Raw genomic sequence first — 12,495 nt, 5'->3', positions numbered from 1 at the left:
TTACGATTTATATCTATATTTATATGTTTTAAGAAAAACTAAAAGCAAAAGAAAAAGAACTGAGTGAAGAAGATTCAAAAGAAAAGAGGTCAAAAGAAAAACACGACAAATGTATAATTAGGATTAAACTTATTTTATCACATGTGATTAAAACTGGTTTTAAAAACTTATTACTTCAATAACATGTGATTATAATATGTGTTGAATAATATACTGCTTATTTATTAAGAATTGGTTTAATCATGTTTGATTTTCTTATTATAAATGTATTGACATATTGCTATCACATATGATTTACAAAAAAAACTTTGAATGTACCAGTAAAGCAAGAAAGAATTAAAAAAAGCTCAAGTTAAGCATTCCCATAAATATTCAGATTCTGAATATGAAGATTCAGATTCTGAAACAAAGGATATTAAGAAAATAAGGAAGAAGATTGTGAAGAAGCAATTGAATACAATCAAAAATAGGTATAAAGTTTTGAATAACAAATTTTATAAAATCTGCTTTAAATCGAATATTATTAACATATGTTATATATGAATAAAAGAATATATGATTTGAAAAAAAACTCTTTGAAATCAATCACATATGATTATATAGATAAACAGAACACAGTCTGACATAATCACATGTGATTACCATCTTTTATATACATAACATAAATCAATCAAATATGATTATATTCCCTATGTTTTTTTAGTTAAACAACTCTTTGAAATCAATCACTAAATTCTGTTTCAAATCAAATATGATTAAATTCATTAATTGTTGTATTTGATAATAGTTTTTCACCTGTAACTTTGCTATCAGTTATCCAAGGTTTCAACAAACTTCAAAAAGATTATGTCAGATATATGGGTTTTGGGGCACTGTTAAAGATGAAAACGACGGAAGTCTCAGGGGCATTAAGTTGCTTTGTTCTTGAGAAGTTTAATCCGACAACAATGAAATTTTTTCTTCAAAATCGGGTTATGATCGATGTGACTAGAGAATCAGTTAATCAAATACTTGGATTTCCTTTGGGAAAGAAAAAGTTTTCAAGACTTCCGTTTCAAAAAGAAGACAATACAACTTATGAGAATGGACATAACAATTTGATAACAAAAAAATGATAAGACTTCACAAGATAAGATAAACATTTTCGCCTCTGACAATGCGAATATTAACCTCTAGATGAACTTCATTGCTTTGTTGATCAACTCACTTATAGAATCAAGCTCATCCGGAAAAGCAAACACATATCCCATGAACAACATAACGAAGAAAGCAAACATAAGCAACATTGACTGGTGCTCCTACTTTCTTGACTTGTTTGGTTAAAGCCAAATGATCTTTTGATCCATCGAATTCAATAAGCAATTTTGATGGACCATCGGATTTTTTACTGGTACGTTTAATAACTTCTCTTTTATTTCATCATGTTTTAAATCACATAAGATTATAAACACTAAATATTATAATCACATGTGAATCTATTAACTTTTAACATAATTAAAATCACATGTGATCATAAAGAAAATTAATTTAATCACATATGATTGTAATAAGAATTATTTCTTCTTTTGCAGTTTCTTTATGTAGATAGAGTCCATTCCCCGGTAATGAATGTTCAAAGAACGTGTCCAGTTATCTGTCACTGGAAGTCATAGCATATGAAGCTCAGAGAAATATACGAAAAAGAAGTATTGAAGGAATTTGGTACATGACATTTAAATGAATAGTTTGTAGAAGAAGATATCATTGCGGAGGTAAAATTAGTTATAAAAGATATACAAAAAAAACTTTAATAGTCTTAATGTTTAATCATATATGCTAATATAAACTTTAAATTATTTTTGATTTAGGATTATGAAGAAATGATTATGACAAATGTAGGAATCTCAGTTTGTTGATTGAAAATAGAGTAAATAGCTTCCCAACAAATGTAAGATTCAATCATTTGAAAAATATAATGGAGGAATTTTATAGTGATGAGGAAGAAGTTGATGAAGAAGAAAAGCAAAATGATGATGATCATAATGAAGATAAAGAAGATGAAGATGAAGATGAAGATGAAGATGATCATGATCATGATAATGAGCATGAAAATGTTGAAGGCGGTGAGAATGTTAAAGAATGAGGTAAGAAATATAATACTTTTCTAAATCATATATTGTTATTATAAAATATCTTTATAGAATCACAAGTGATTAACTGCATATTTTATTTATATACAAGTTTGGATGGAAATGTACATGATGGAGTTGGTAAAAAAAAGGTATTGACGATAAGGGAAAACAGAAGGGAAAAACATGTTCAAAAAATAGGGAAAACTTGTATCTGTTAGTAAATAACATTTGAATATTTAAAATATCTTTGTATAATCACATATGTATATTTTTCTCAATCATATATGTTTATTAAAAATATCTTTGTACAGTCACATGTGGTTAACTACGTATTTTAATTATATTTAGGTGACGAGAAACATAAAGTTCGTGCGGAAGATGTAAGTGGTGATAATGGTCAAGTTGCTGGGAATAATGAACACATTTGTCATAATGAAGAAGAACAAGATGTTTAAGGAGGAGGTAAACAACAATATACATTTATAAAGTAAATATGATTACATATGTTATAATCAAATATGATTATAATTTTTTTTAATTATATTTAGGTGTGGAGGGGAAGAATATGGAATGGAAGAATGCTAGAGAAGGAAAAACTGGTGAACAACCACAAACTGTTGGAGGAGGTATATATATATATATATATATATATATATATATATATATATATATATATATATATATATATATATTGTAACATCCATAAAAATCATGCCAAATTTAAACTTTTTAAAACATTTCAAAAATCATTCACCAATACAAATTTGTTTTCAAAATAATACAATATCAGAGTTTTCCTAGAAACATAAATTAAACATGAGGAACTGTACGATCACGCCTTCGCCTTGCCGCGATCCCCTGATGTACCTGAAATATAAACTGAAACTGTAAGCCCAAAAGCTTAGTGAGTTACCCCCAAAATACAGATACACATACAATCCAATAACACACGAACAAGTAACAGCATGTAACGGGTTGACAACTTTACAGACTGGAATACCCCTGGGCCCACAGTGTGAGTCTGGATTGCCTACCGGGCCCACAGCTCACATCTGGATTGCCACCGAGCCCACAATACGAGTCTGGATTGCCTACCAGGCCCACAGCTCGTATCTGGAATGCTCCCGAGCCCACAGTACCAGTCTGGATTGCCTACCGGGCCCACAGCTCATATCTGGGATGCTCCTAGGGTTTGTTGGTCACCGCACGAAGCAGTACATCCTCAACCTATCCCACATAACATATCAACATATAACATAACTAGAGCATGCAGATAATCTGTAACATCCCAAAAATACCAGCTAAAAATTTCATTTTTAAATTAGGTTAATACATAAAAACATCGTTACAAAACATTCATAATATTAATTTATGTCTGAGAACCGGTAACATCATAGTAAAATATTCAGAGTACATCCCAGAAAATTCATAGTGCGGAAAACATGAGAGTGTGTGATATGCCGCTACCGCGCCGACTCCTTTCCTCTAGCTGAAGAGGTACCTGAAAACAAAACTATAAAACGTAAGCACGAAGCTTAGTGAGTTCCCCCATAATACCACATACCATGCAATCATACAATGAATAGCTAAGGGATACGGGCCTCGCCCACACCCATAGAGATACGGGCCTCGCCCACACTCTGCTAGCTAGGAGATACGGGCCTCACCCACACTCTACTTTCTGAGAGATACGGGCCTCGCCCACACTTTACTTTCTGAGAGGTACGGGCCTCGCCCACACTTTACTTTCTGAGAGGTACGGGTCTCGCCCACACTCTGCTATCCATGGAGATACGGGCCTCGCCCACACTCCGCTGCTAAACCATAACATACAAGTATCACACAGACAACAAGTATAAGCAATTCTATCATACTGGCATATAACACAATCAAACTCAGCTATGAGATACGGGCTCCGCCCACACTCCGATACTAACATATCGTCTATACGGGACGGCCTTGGTGCCTTAGACCCGTCCCTACTGGAAGGAAACTCACCTCGAGAGTAGCTGCCGAAAACCTGCTCAGACTACGCCTGGCTGCCGCACCGGTAATCCCTCCGGCTATAAATCCGTAAACATGGATTAGGTACTCATAAATACCCCTAAGGTCAAATGACTGGTCAAAGTCAACTCCTTGGTCAAAGTCAACCTTCTGATTGACTGGACTCGCCGAGTCCATATGGCGACTCGCCGAGTCCTTCTATGTCTAGCCCGACTCTGACTCATCGGGTCCCTGTTCCCACTCACTGAGTCAGCCTGACTCGCTAGACGGGGACAACTAACAAACCCGCGACTGGAGTCGCCGAGTCCAAGGGGGTGACTCGCCGAGTCCGACGAACAGATCTCACAAATCGCTCCAATCTTCCATCAGAACATCAACCTTGGAGATTTGGAGATTCTGGGACTATAGCTACACGTTAAATTGCTAATTCCACGTGCGACTTCGGAGGGTTGGACCTCCTACACTTAAGCCCTTCTTATCCTAGTGACTGATCATATGACTCGCCGAGTTGGAAGAACAACTCGTCGAGTTCAAGGCTATATTCAAGGGACTCGCCGAGTTTGAGGAACGACTCGCCGAGTACCAGACAATCTTCATAGGACTCGCCGAGTTGTTTATCCAACTCGCCGAGTCTAAGGCCATCTTCATGGAACTCGCCGAGTGCACTTTGGCACTCGCCGAGTACCGTTCGACTCTTCACCCATTCTGGCCAAAACTGAGACATGCAATGGTTCCAAACCATAAATCTAAGCTCCTAGGGCATAAACACACGGAGTTTGGGAGGTTTAAGGGCTTGCATTCCACATATAAGGGACAAAAGGGAATCTATTTTACTAAGGATCAAGAAGGAGCTTTCTTACCTGGTTAGGAGCTTCTCCCAGGGTAGATTTCGGATCTATCACACTTCCTTGCACCCTCCAACTTCCTCCTTCTTCTTCTAAGCTTCAAACTTCCTTCACCAAGCCAAAATCACTCACAAGGATCAAAATGGGCTAGGGTTTCGCTCTACAGTTCTTCTGGAAGAGAATGGGACGAAATGGGTGTTTTAGAATGGGTAAAATAGGGTGTAATGTCTGAAAATAAAGTTTCATTCAGACAGGTGGACTCGCCGAGTCCATGCATCGACTCGCCGAGTTCACCGCTCAAATCCCGTGTCCACCCTGCTGCTACTCGGCGAGTCGGGACGCAGACTCGCCGAGTTCGTGACAAAAATAAGAATAAAACTTAAATAAAATCATACCATGAACCCGGTGTTACAAATCTCCCCCACTTATTTTAGACTTCGTCCTCAAAGTCTGCCGCTCCCTTCCGGAACAACTCCGGATAATGCTCCATCACCTCATCCGCGGGCTCCCAAGTCCATTCTGAGCCCTTCCGATGCTGCCATTGCACCTTCACCAGCTCCACCCTTGTGTTCCTCAGTTCCTTCGACTTCCGGTCTAGGATAGCCATAGGCCACTCAATATAATTCAGGCTGTCATCAACTTGGATGTCCTCCAAAGGTACCACTGCTGAATCGTCCACCATGCACTTCCGCAGCTGGGAGACGTGGAAAGTGCTGTGGATCTGACTGAGTTCGGCTGGCAGGTCCAACCGATATGCCACCTTGCCCACTCGGGCTGCAACCCTAAACGGTCCAATATACCTGGGACCCAACTTGCCCCGTTTCCTGAATCGGATGACGCCCTTCCACGGCGACACTTTCAGGAGAACCATATCCCCGACCCGGAACTCCAGGTCTGATCGGTGCCTATCGGCATAACTCTTCTGCCGACTCTGAGCAGTCTGAAGCCTGCTCCAGACCTGCTGAATCTTCTCTGTCGTCTTGAGCACTACTTCGGTGCTCCCCATGACTCTCTGTCCAACCTCGCCCCAACATATCGGGGTCCTGCACTTCCTCCCGTACAACATCTCGAAGGGAGGGCGGTCAATACTCGCGTGATAGCTGTTGTTATATGAAAACTCGGCTAAAGGAAGATAGGTATCCCAGCTACCACCGAAGTCTAAAACACACGCCCGTAGCATGTCCTCCAGAGTCTGGATGGTCCGCTCGCTCTGGCCATCCGTCTGCGGGTGAAAGGCTGTACTAAAATGCAGACGAGTACCCAGCTCGTCATGAAACTTCTTCCAGAACCTGGAAGTGAACCGCACATCCCTATCCGAAATCACTGAAACTGGCACCCCGTGCCGTGCCACCACCTCTCTGACGTAGATATCGGCCAATTTCTCGGCCGAGATGCTCTCCTGAATCGGGATAAAGTGGGCGCTCTTGGTCAATCGATCGATGATGACCCATATCGAATCCACTCCCCTCGCGGTCTTGGGAAGCTTGGTGATGAAATCCATCGCGATGTCTTCCCATTTCCACAGCGGGATATCCAACGGCTGCATCTTGTCGTGCGGTCTTTGGTGTTCGGCCTTGACCTTCCTGCAGGTCAGACACTGCTCAACGTACCATGCTACATCCCGCTTCATGCAGGGCCACCAATAGTCCAGACGAAGATCCCTATACATCTTCGTTGCCCCTGGATGAATGGAGAATCGGGATTTGTGCGCCTCCTCCATCAGAACCTGGCGCACGCCTCCGAGGTATGGAGCCCACACCCTGCGGTGTAATGTCAATAATCCTCTGCTGTCATAGTCGAAAGAGGAAACCTGTCCCACCATCCGCTCACTCTTCCGATGTTCCTCATTTATAGCCTCCTGCTGAGCCTCCCGGATCCGCTCCAAAAGCGGAGTCACCACTGTCATCCGCATGCAAATATCCCTTATCGGCACCGCCTTGCGGCTAAGCGCATCAGCCACCACGTTGGCCTTCCCCAGGTGATAAAGGATTTCACAATCATAATCCTTTACCACATCAAGCCACCGACGCTGCCTCATATTCAGATTTGTCTGGTCCATGAGGTACCTCAAACTCTTGTGGTCCGTGTAAATCGTACAGCGAACCCCATAGAGGTAATGACGCCAAATCTTGAGGGCGAATACAACCGCCCCCAACTCCAAATCATGCGTCGGGTAGTTCGCCTCGTGAGGCTTCAGCTACCTCGACGCGTAGGCGATGACATGCCCTCTCTGCATCAATACCGCGCCCAAACCTGAGATGGACGCATCGCAGTATACAACAAAATCCCCCATGCCCTCTGGCATGGCTAAGATTGGCGCCTCGCACAATCTCTGTCTCAGTGTCTCGAATGCTGCCTGCTGCTCAGGCCCCCAACGAAAGACCACAACCTTCCTCGTTAACCTGGTCAGGGGTAATGCTATCTTGGAGAAATCCTGGATGAATCTCCGATAGTAGCCAGCTAATCCCAGGAAACTCCGAATCTCAGATGGAGATTTCGGAACCTCCCATCTCATCACGGCCTCCACCTTGGCCGGATCCACCGAAATCCCGTTCTGGTTGACAAGGTGCCCAAGAAACTGCACCTCGCGCAACCAGAACTCACACTTGGAGAACTTAGCATACAAGTTCTCCCTTCTCAAGGTCTCCAAAACCTCCCGCAAATGTTCTTCATGCTGCTCTCGCGTCTTGGAGTAAACCAAGATATCATCAATAAATACTATCACCGACCGGTCTAACATCGGTCTACACACGCGGTTCATGAGATCCATGAACGCAGCAGGAGCATTGGTGAGCCCGAAAGGCATCACCACGAACTCATAGTGGCCATAACGTGTCCGAAATGCCGTCTTCTGCACATCCTCCTCTCTGACTCTCACCTGGTGATACCCTGAACGCAAATCTATCTTGGAGAACCAAGATGCTCCCTGCAGCTGGTCAAAGAGATCGTCAATCCTCGGGAGTGGGTAGCGGTTCTTCACCGTTACCTTATTCAGCTCCCTATAATCGATACACATCCGATGCGACCCGTCCTTCTTCTTCACAAACAGAATTGGGGCTCCCCAGGGTGAACTGCTCGGTCTAATGAATCCCTTGTCTAACAGCTCCTGAAGCTATGTAGACAACTCCTGCATCTCAGGAGGAGCCAACCGATACGGTGCCTTGGCTATCGGAGCCGCACCAGGGACTAGGTCGATCCTGAACTCCACCTGTCGCTCTGGAGGTATCCCAGGCAGCTCCTCGGGGAATACATCCACGAACTCTACGGGCACATCGCCCACCGTCGCCTTACCCGCCTCCCGGGTGTCCATGACATATGCGACATATCCTGCGCAACCCTGCTGAAGGTAACGCCTTGCCCTCGCTGCCGAACAGAAGGCTGGCCCTCGCTGTGATCTCTCACCCTGAATTACTAACTCTCCCCCACTTGGGGCTCTGACTCGTACTAACTGTTGCGCGCAATCTATCACTGCCCTATTGGGACTCAGCCAATCCATACCAATAATGACCTTGTTTCCCCGCAATGGAATGGGAACTAGGTCAACCAAATACCGCTCTTCGAACAACCTTAACACACAATCTCGGAAGACCTCTGATGCTCGCACCGACCGGTCGTCCGCAATCTCGACCTCTAAAGGGCAATCCAACATGCCCGAGGACTCAGGAAACTTCTTGCTAAGTGCAAGAGAAACAAAGGATCGGGTAGCCCCCGAATCAAACAACACCTGGACTGGAATACCGTTCACATGGAACGATCATAAACGTATATACACAGAGCACATATCAATATCATAAATATCATATAAATAGGTCAGAGGGAAAGAATCATACCTGTCACCACATCGGGTGCAGCGCGTGCCTCCTCGGCTGTCAGCTGAAATGCCCGGCTCCTCACCACCGGAGCCTCTGCCTTGCCCTGTCGGCCATCTGTAATCCGCAGGGTCGCTGGAGCTGGCGCCTGTACTGGCGCTGCTGCTGTCAACTAGGGGCAGTTGGCCCTCTTGTGGCCCCTCTGGTTGCAGTGGAAACACAACAACTCAGATGTCTGAATAACCGGAGCAGGGGCAGTACAATCCCTGCTGAAGTGTCCCGTCTTGCCGCACCTGTAGCAGCCTGTCGATCCTAATCTACACGCTCCCTCGTGCGACCTGCCGAACTTCCTGCAGCGGCCCGGTCCTGAATGGCCTTTCGGCCTACCATCTGATCCCTTGGGCTTCTTTCCCGAAGCCCCTATCGTCTGTCCCTCCTCTGCCTTCCTCTTCCAGATGTGCTCCAGATCTATCTCCCTCTCCCTCGCCCTAGCAATCATAGAATCCAGGGTAGGGCAAGCTGAAAAACTGACATGCTCCTGAATGTCGGCTCGCAGCATGTCATGGTAGCGGGTCCTCCTCATATCCTCATCGCCTGCATACTGGGGCACCAGTAACGCCCTCTCCCGGAACTTGGCGGTGATCTCCGCCACAGTCTCCGTCGTCTGTCTCATATCCAAAAACTCTCTGGCTAACTGCTGGAGTTCCACTGCATGTGCGAACTCCGCTCTGAACCGGGTCACAAAGTCCGGCCACGTCATAGCCTCAACAGCCGATGCTCCCAATGAGTCACCAACAGACTCCCACCAATCCCTAGCTCGGTCCCTCAAACATCCTGCTGCATACCTCACCTTCGACCCCTCGGGGCAGAAGCTGGTCAGCTGCGCAGACTCCATGTCTGCGATCCATCGTCTGGCAGCAATGGGGTCCTTCGCCCCATGGAAATCTGATGCACCACTGCCCTGGAAGTCCTTAAAGGACAGTGTGCGTGGTCCTGACTGGCTAGCCGCCATATCACTCCTGAACGCCCTGAGACGATCCTCCATCAACTCTACAATACCCTCCTTGATCGACCCGAAGATGATGGGAGTCGACTCAAGGATGCCCCTGGTAATCTCTGATGCAATGAACTCGCGTAGACCCTCATCAACTGGTTCGGACCCTGAACCCGAACCCGATCCTGATCCTGAGCCTCCCGCTCCCAGTCGTGTGGTCACCATGCTGCAAAACATAGCATAACCACCATCATACTATATTCCACTAACGAGGCTCACATTCATATCACAAGTCCCCGGTCTCGTCTAGGCCCTTTTTGAATCGAGTACGGATCCTCCGCTTTCAGTAGTACGGGCCCATACTACCTTCCACGTCTATCCGTACTTTCCTCAAGAATTGCCTCAACTCAACCAAGTCCTTTCTACTAATACTGCGGTTCTCGTGCTACTCTCGCCCTAGGCTTGCCCTAGGGAAATCTCTGACTCTACCCAAACCAGTCCTCAGCTGCTGAAGGCCTCCTTGTAATGCCAATTAGCCATCACCTGAATACCATCACATATGACGAGGCTCAGATAATCCTTCGAGTAAGAGACTCGTCCCTATAACGGTTAGACTCAAACGAGAGCTGCGCAATAGGTCCAAATCCAGCACTCTTAGATTATTCAACCCTGATCACATGTGACGTGACGTATTCACATAATGGCTAACTCCCATCACTCCGAGCCCCACTAAGCACGAAGCAAGCAGCATTCGGACACAGGAAACTACTCAAGCAAATCTATCCTCATAACGAGAAATCTCATGCTACTCTCGCCCTAAGTAATCGCCATCCCACTCTCTTCCATCAACTGCATAAGAGGTCCCTGCTTTCTTTCCCTAACTAGCTGGCGAATACTATTACATATTACTCAGACTAGATAATTATTCGAATGAGAGTTCCTACCCTACAACGGTTGGACTCAAACAAAAGCTGCGAAATAGGGCTAGACCCAACCTTATGAAATTATTTAATCCTTGCAATATGTAACTTAGCATATTCGTTCACTAGTTAGTGAAAGACAATTAGAACTCCTAATAGCACAAAGCAAGCAGCATTCGGGCATTGAGTACACATAATCAAGTATATACTACTCTGGCTATCATACTGACTGATCTGTACTAGCATGCAATTCTCAAAAAGCCGAAACACATAAAGCAGGCACATAAGGCATCATTCCTAGATCCTTAGTCCTATTCTAGCATGCTGTTCTACTGAAACTGAAACTAATAATCATAACGTAAACTTGTATGGGTACTTTGGGGAAAACTTACTTGAGCTCGGCCGGTCGCGCACATCACACACCTTTTTCTTTTTAGAAACCCCTTTTACTTAGTCTTTAGAAAATCATTTCTTATAAAAATCTTTTAATCCCTCGATTTGAGTCCAGACACCCCCGAAGGTGTGTCTGAATCCCTCAAACCAGGGCTCTGATACCAACTTGTAACATCCCAAAAATACCAGCTAAAAATTTCATTTTTAAATTAGGTTAATACATAAAAACATCGTTACAAAACATTCATAATATTAATTTATGTCTGAGAACCGGTAACATCATAGTAAAATATTCAGAGTACATCCCAGAAAATCCATAGTGCGGAAAACATGAGAGTGTGTGATATGCCGCTACCGCGCCGGCTCCTTTCCTCTAGCTGAAGAGGTACCTGAAAACAAAACTATAAAACGTAAGCACGAAGCTTAGTGAGTTCCCCCATAATGCCACATACCATGCAATCATACAATGAATAGCTAAGGGATACGGGCCTCGCCCACACCCATAGAGATACGGGCCTCGCCCACACTCTGCTAGCTAGGAGATACGGGCCTCGCCCACACTCTACTTTCTGAGAGATACGGGCCTCACCCACACTTTACTTTCTGAGAGGTACGAGCCTCGCCCACACTTTACTTTCTGAGAGGTACGGGCCTCGCCCACACTCTGCTATCCATGGAGATACGGGCCTCGCCCACACTCCGCTGCTAAACCATAACATACAAGTATCACACAGACAACAAGTATAAGCAATTCTATCATACTGGCATATAACACAATCAAACTCAGCTATGAGATACGGGCTCCGCCCACACTCCGATACTAACATGTCGTCTATATGGGCCGACCTTGGTGCCTTAGACCCGTCCCTACTGGAAGGAAACTCACCTCGAGAGTAGCTGCCGAAAACCTGCTCAGACTACGCCTGGCTGCCGCACCGGTAATCCCTCCGGCTATAAATCCGTAAACATGGATTAGGTACTCATAAATACCCCTAAGGTCAAATGACTGGTCAAAGTCAACTCCTTGGTCAAAGTCAACCTTCTGATTGACTGGACTCGCCGAGTCCATATGGCGACTCGCCGAGTCCTTCTATGTCTAGCCCGACTCTGACTCATCGGGTCCCTGTTCCCACTCACTGAGTCAGCCTGACTCGCTAGACGGGGACAACTAACAAACCCGCGACTGGAGTCGCCGAGTCCAAGGGGGTGACTCGCCGAGTCCGACGAACAGATCTCACAAATCGCTCCAATCTTCCATCAGAACATCAACCTTGGAGAATTGGAGATTCTGGGACTATAGCTACACGTTAAATTGCTAATTCCACGTGCGACTTCGGAGGGTTGGACCTCCTACACTTAAACCCTTCTTATCCTAGTGACTGATCATATGACTCGCCGAGTTGGAAGAACAACTCGTCG

Source organism: Lactuca virosa, chromosome 7 (genome assembly GCF_052849685.1).
Source record: "Lactuca virosa cultivar CGN04683 chromosome 7, Lactuca_virosa_CGN04683_v6, whole genome shotgun sequence".
NCBI lineage: Eukaryota > Viridiplantae > Streptophyta > Magnoliopsida > Asterales > Asteraceae > Lactuca > Lactuca virosa.
Note: the sequence above shows the minus strand (reverse complement) of the source record.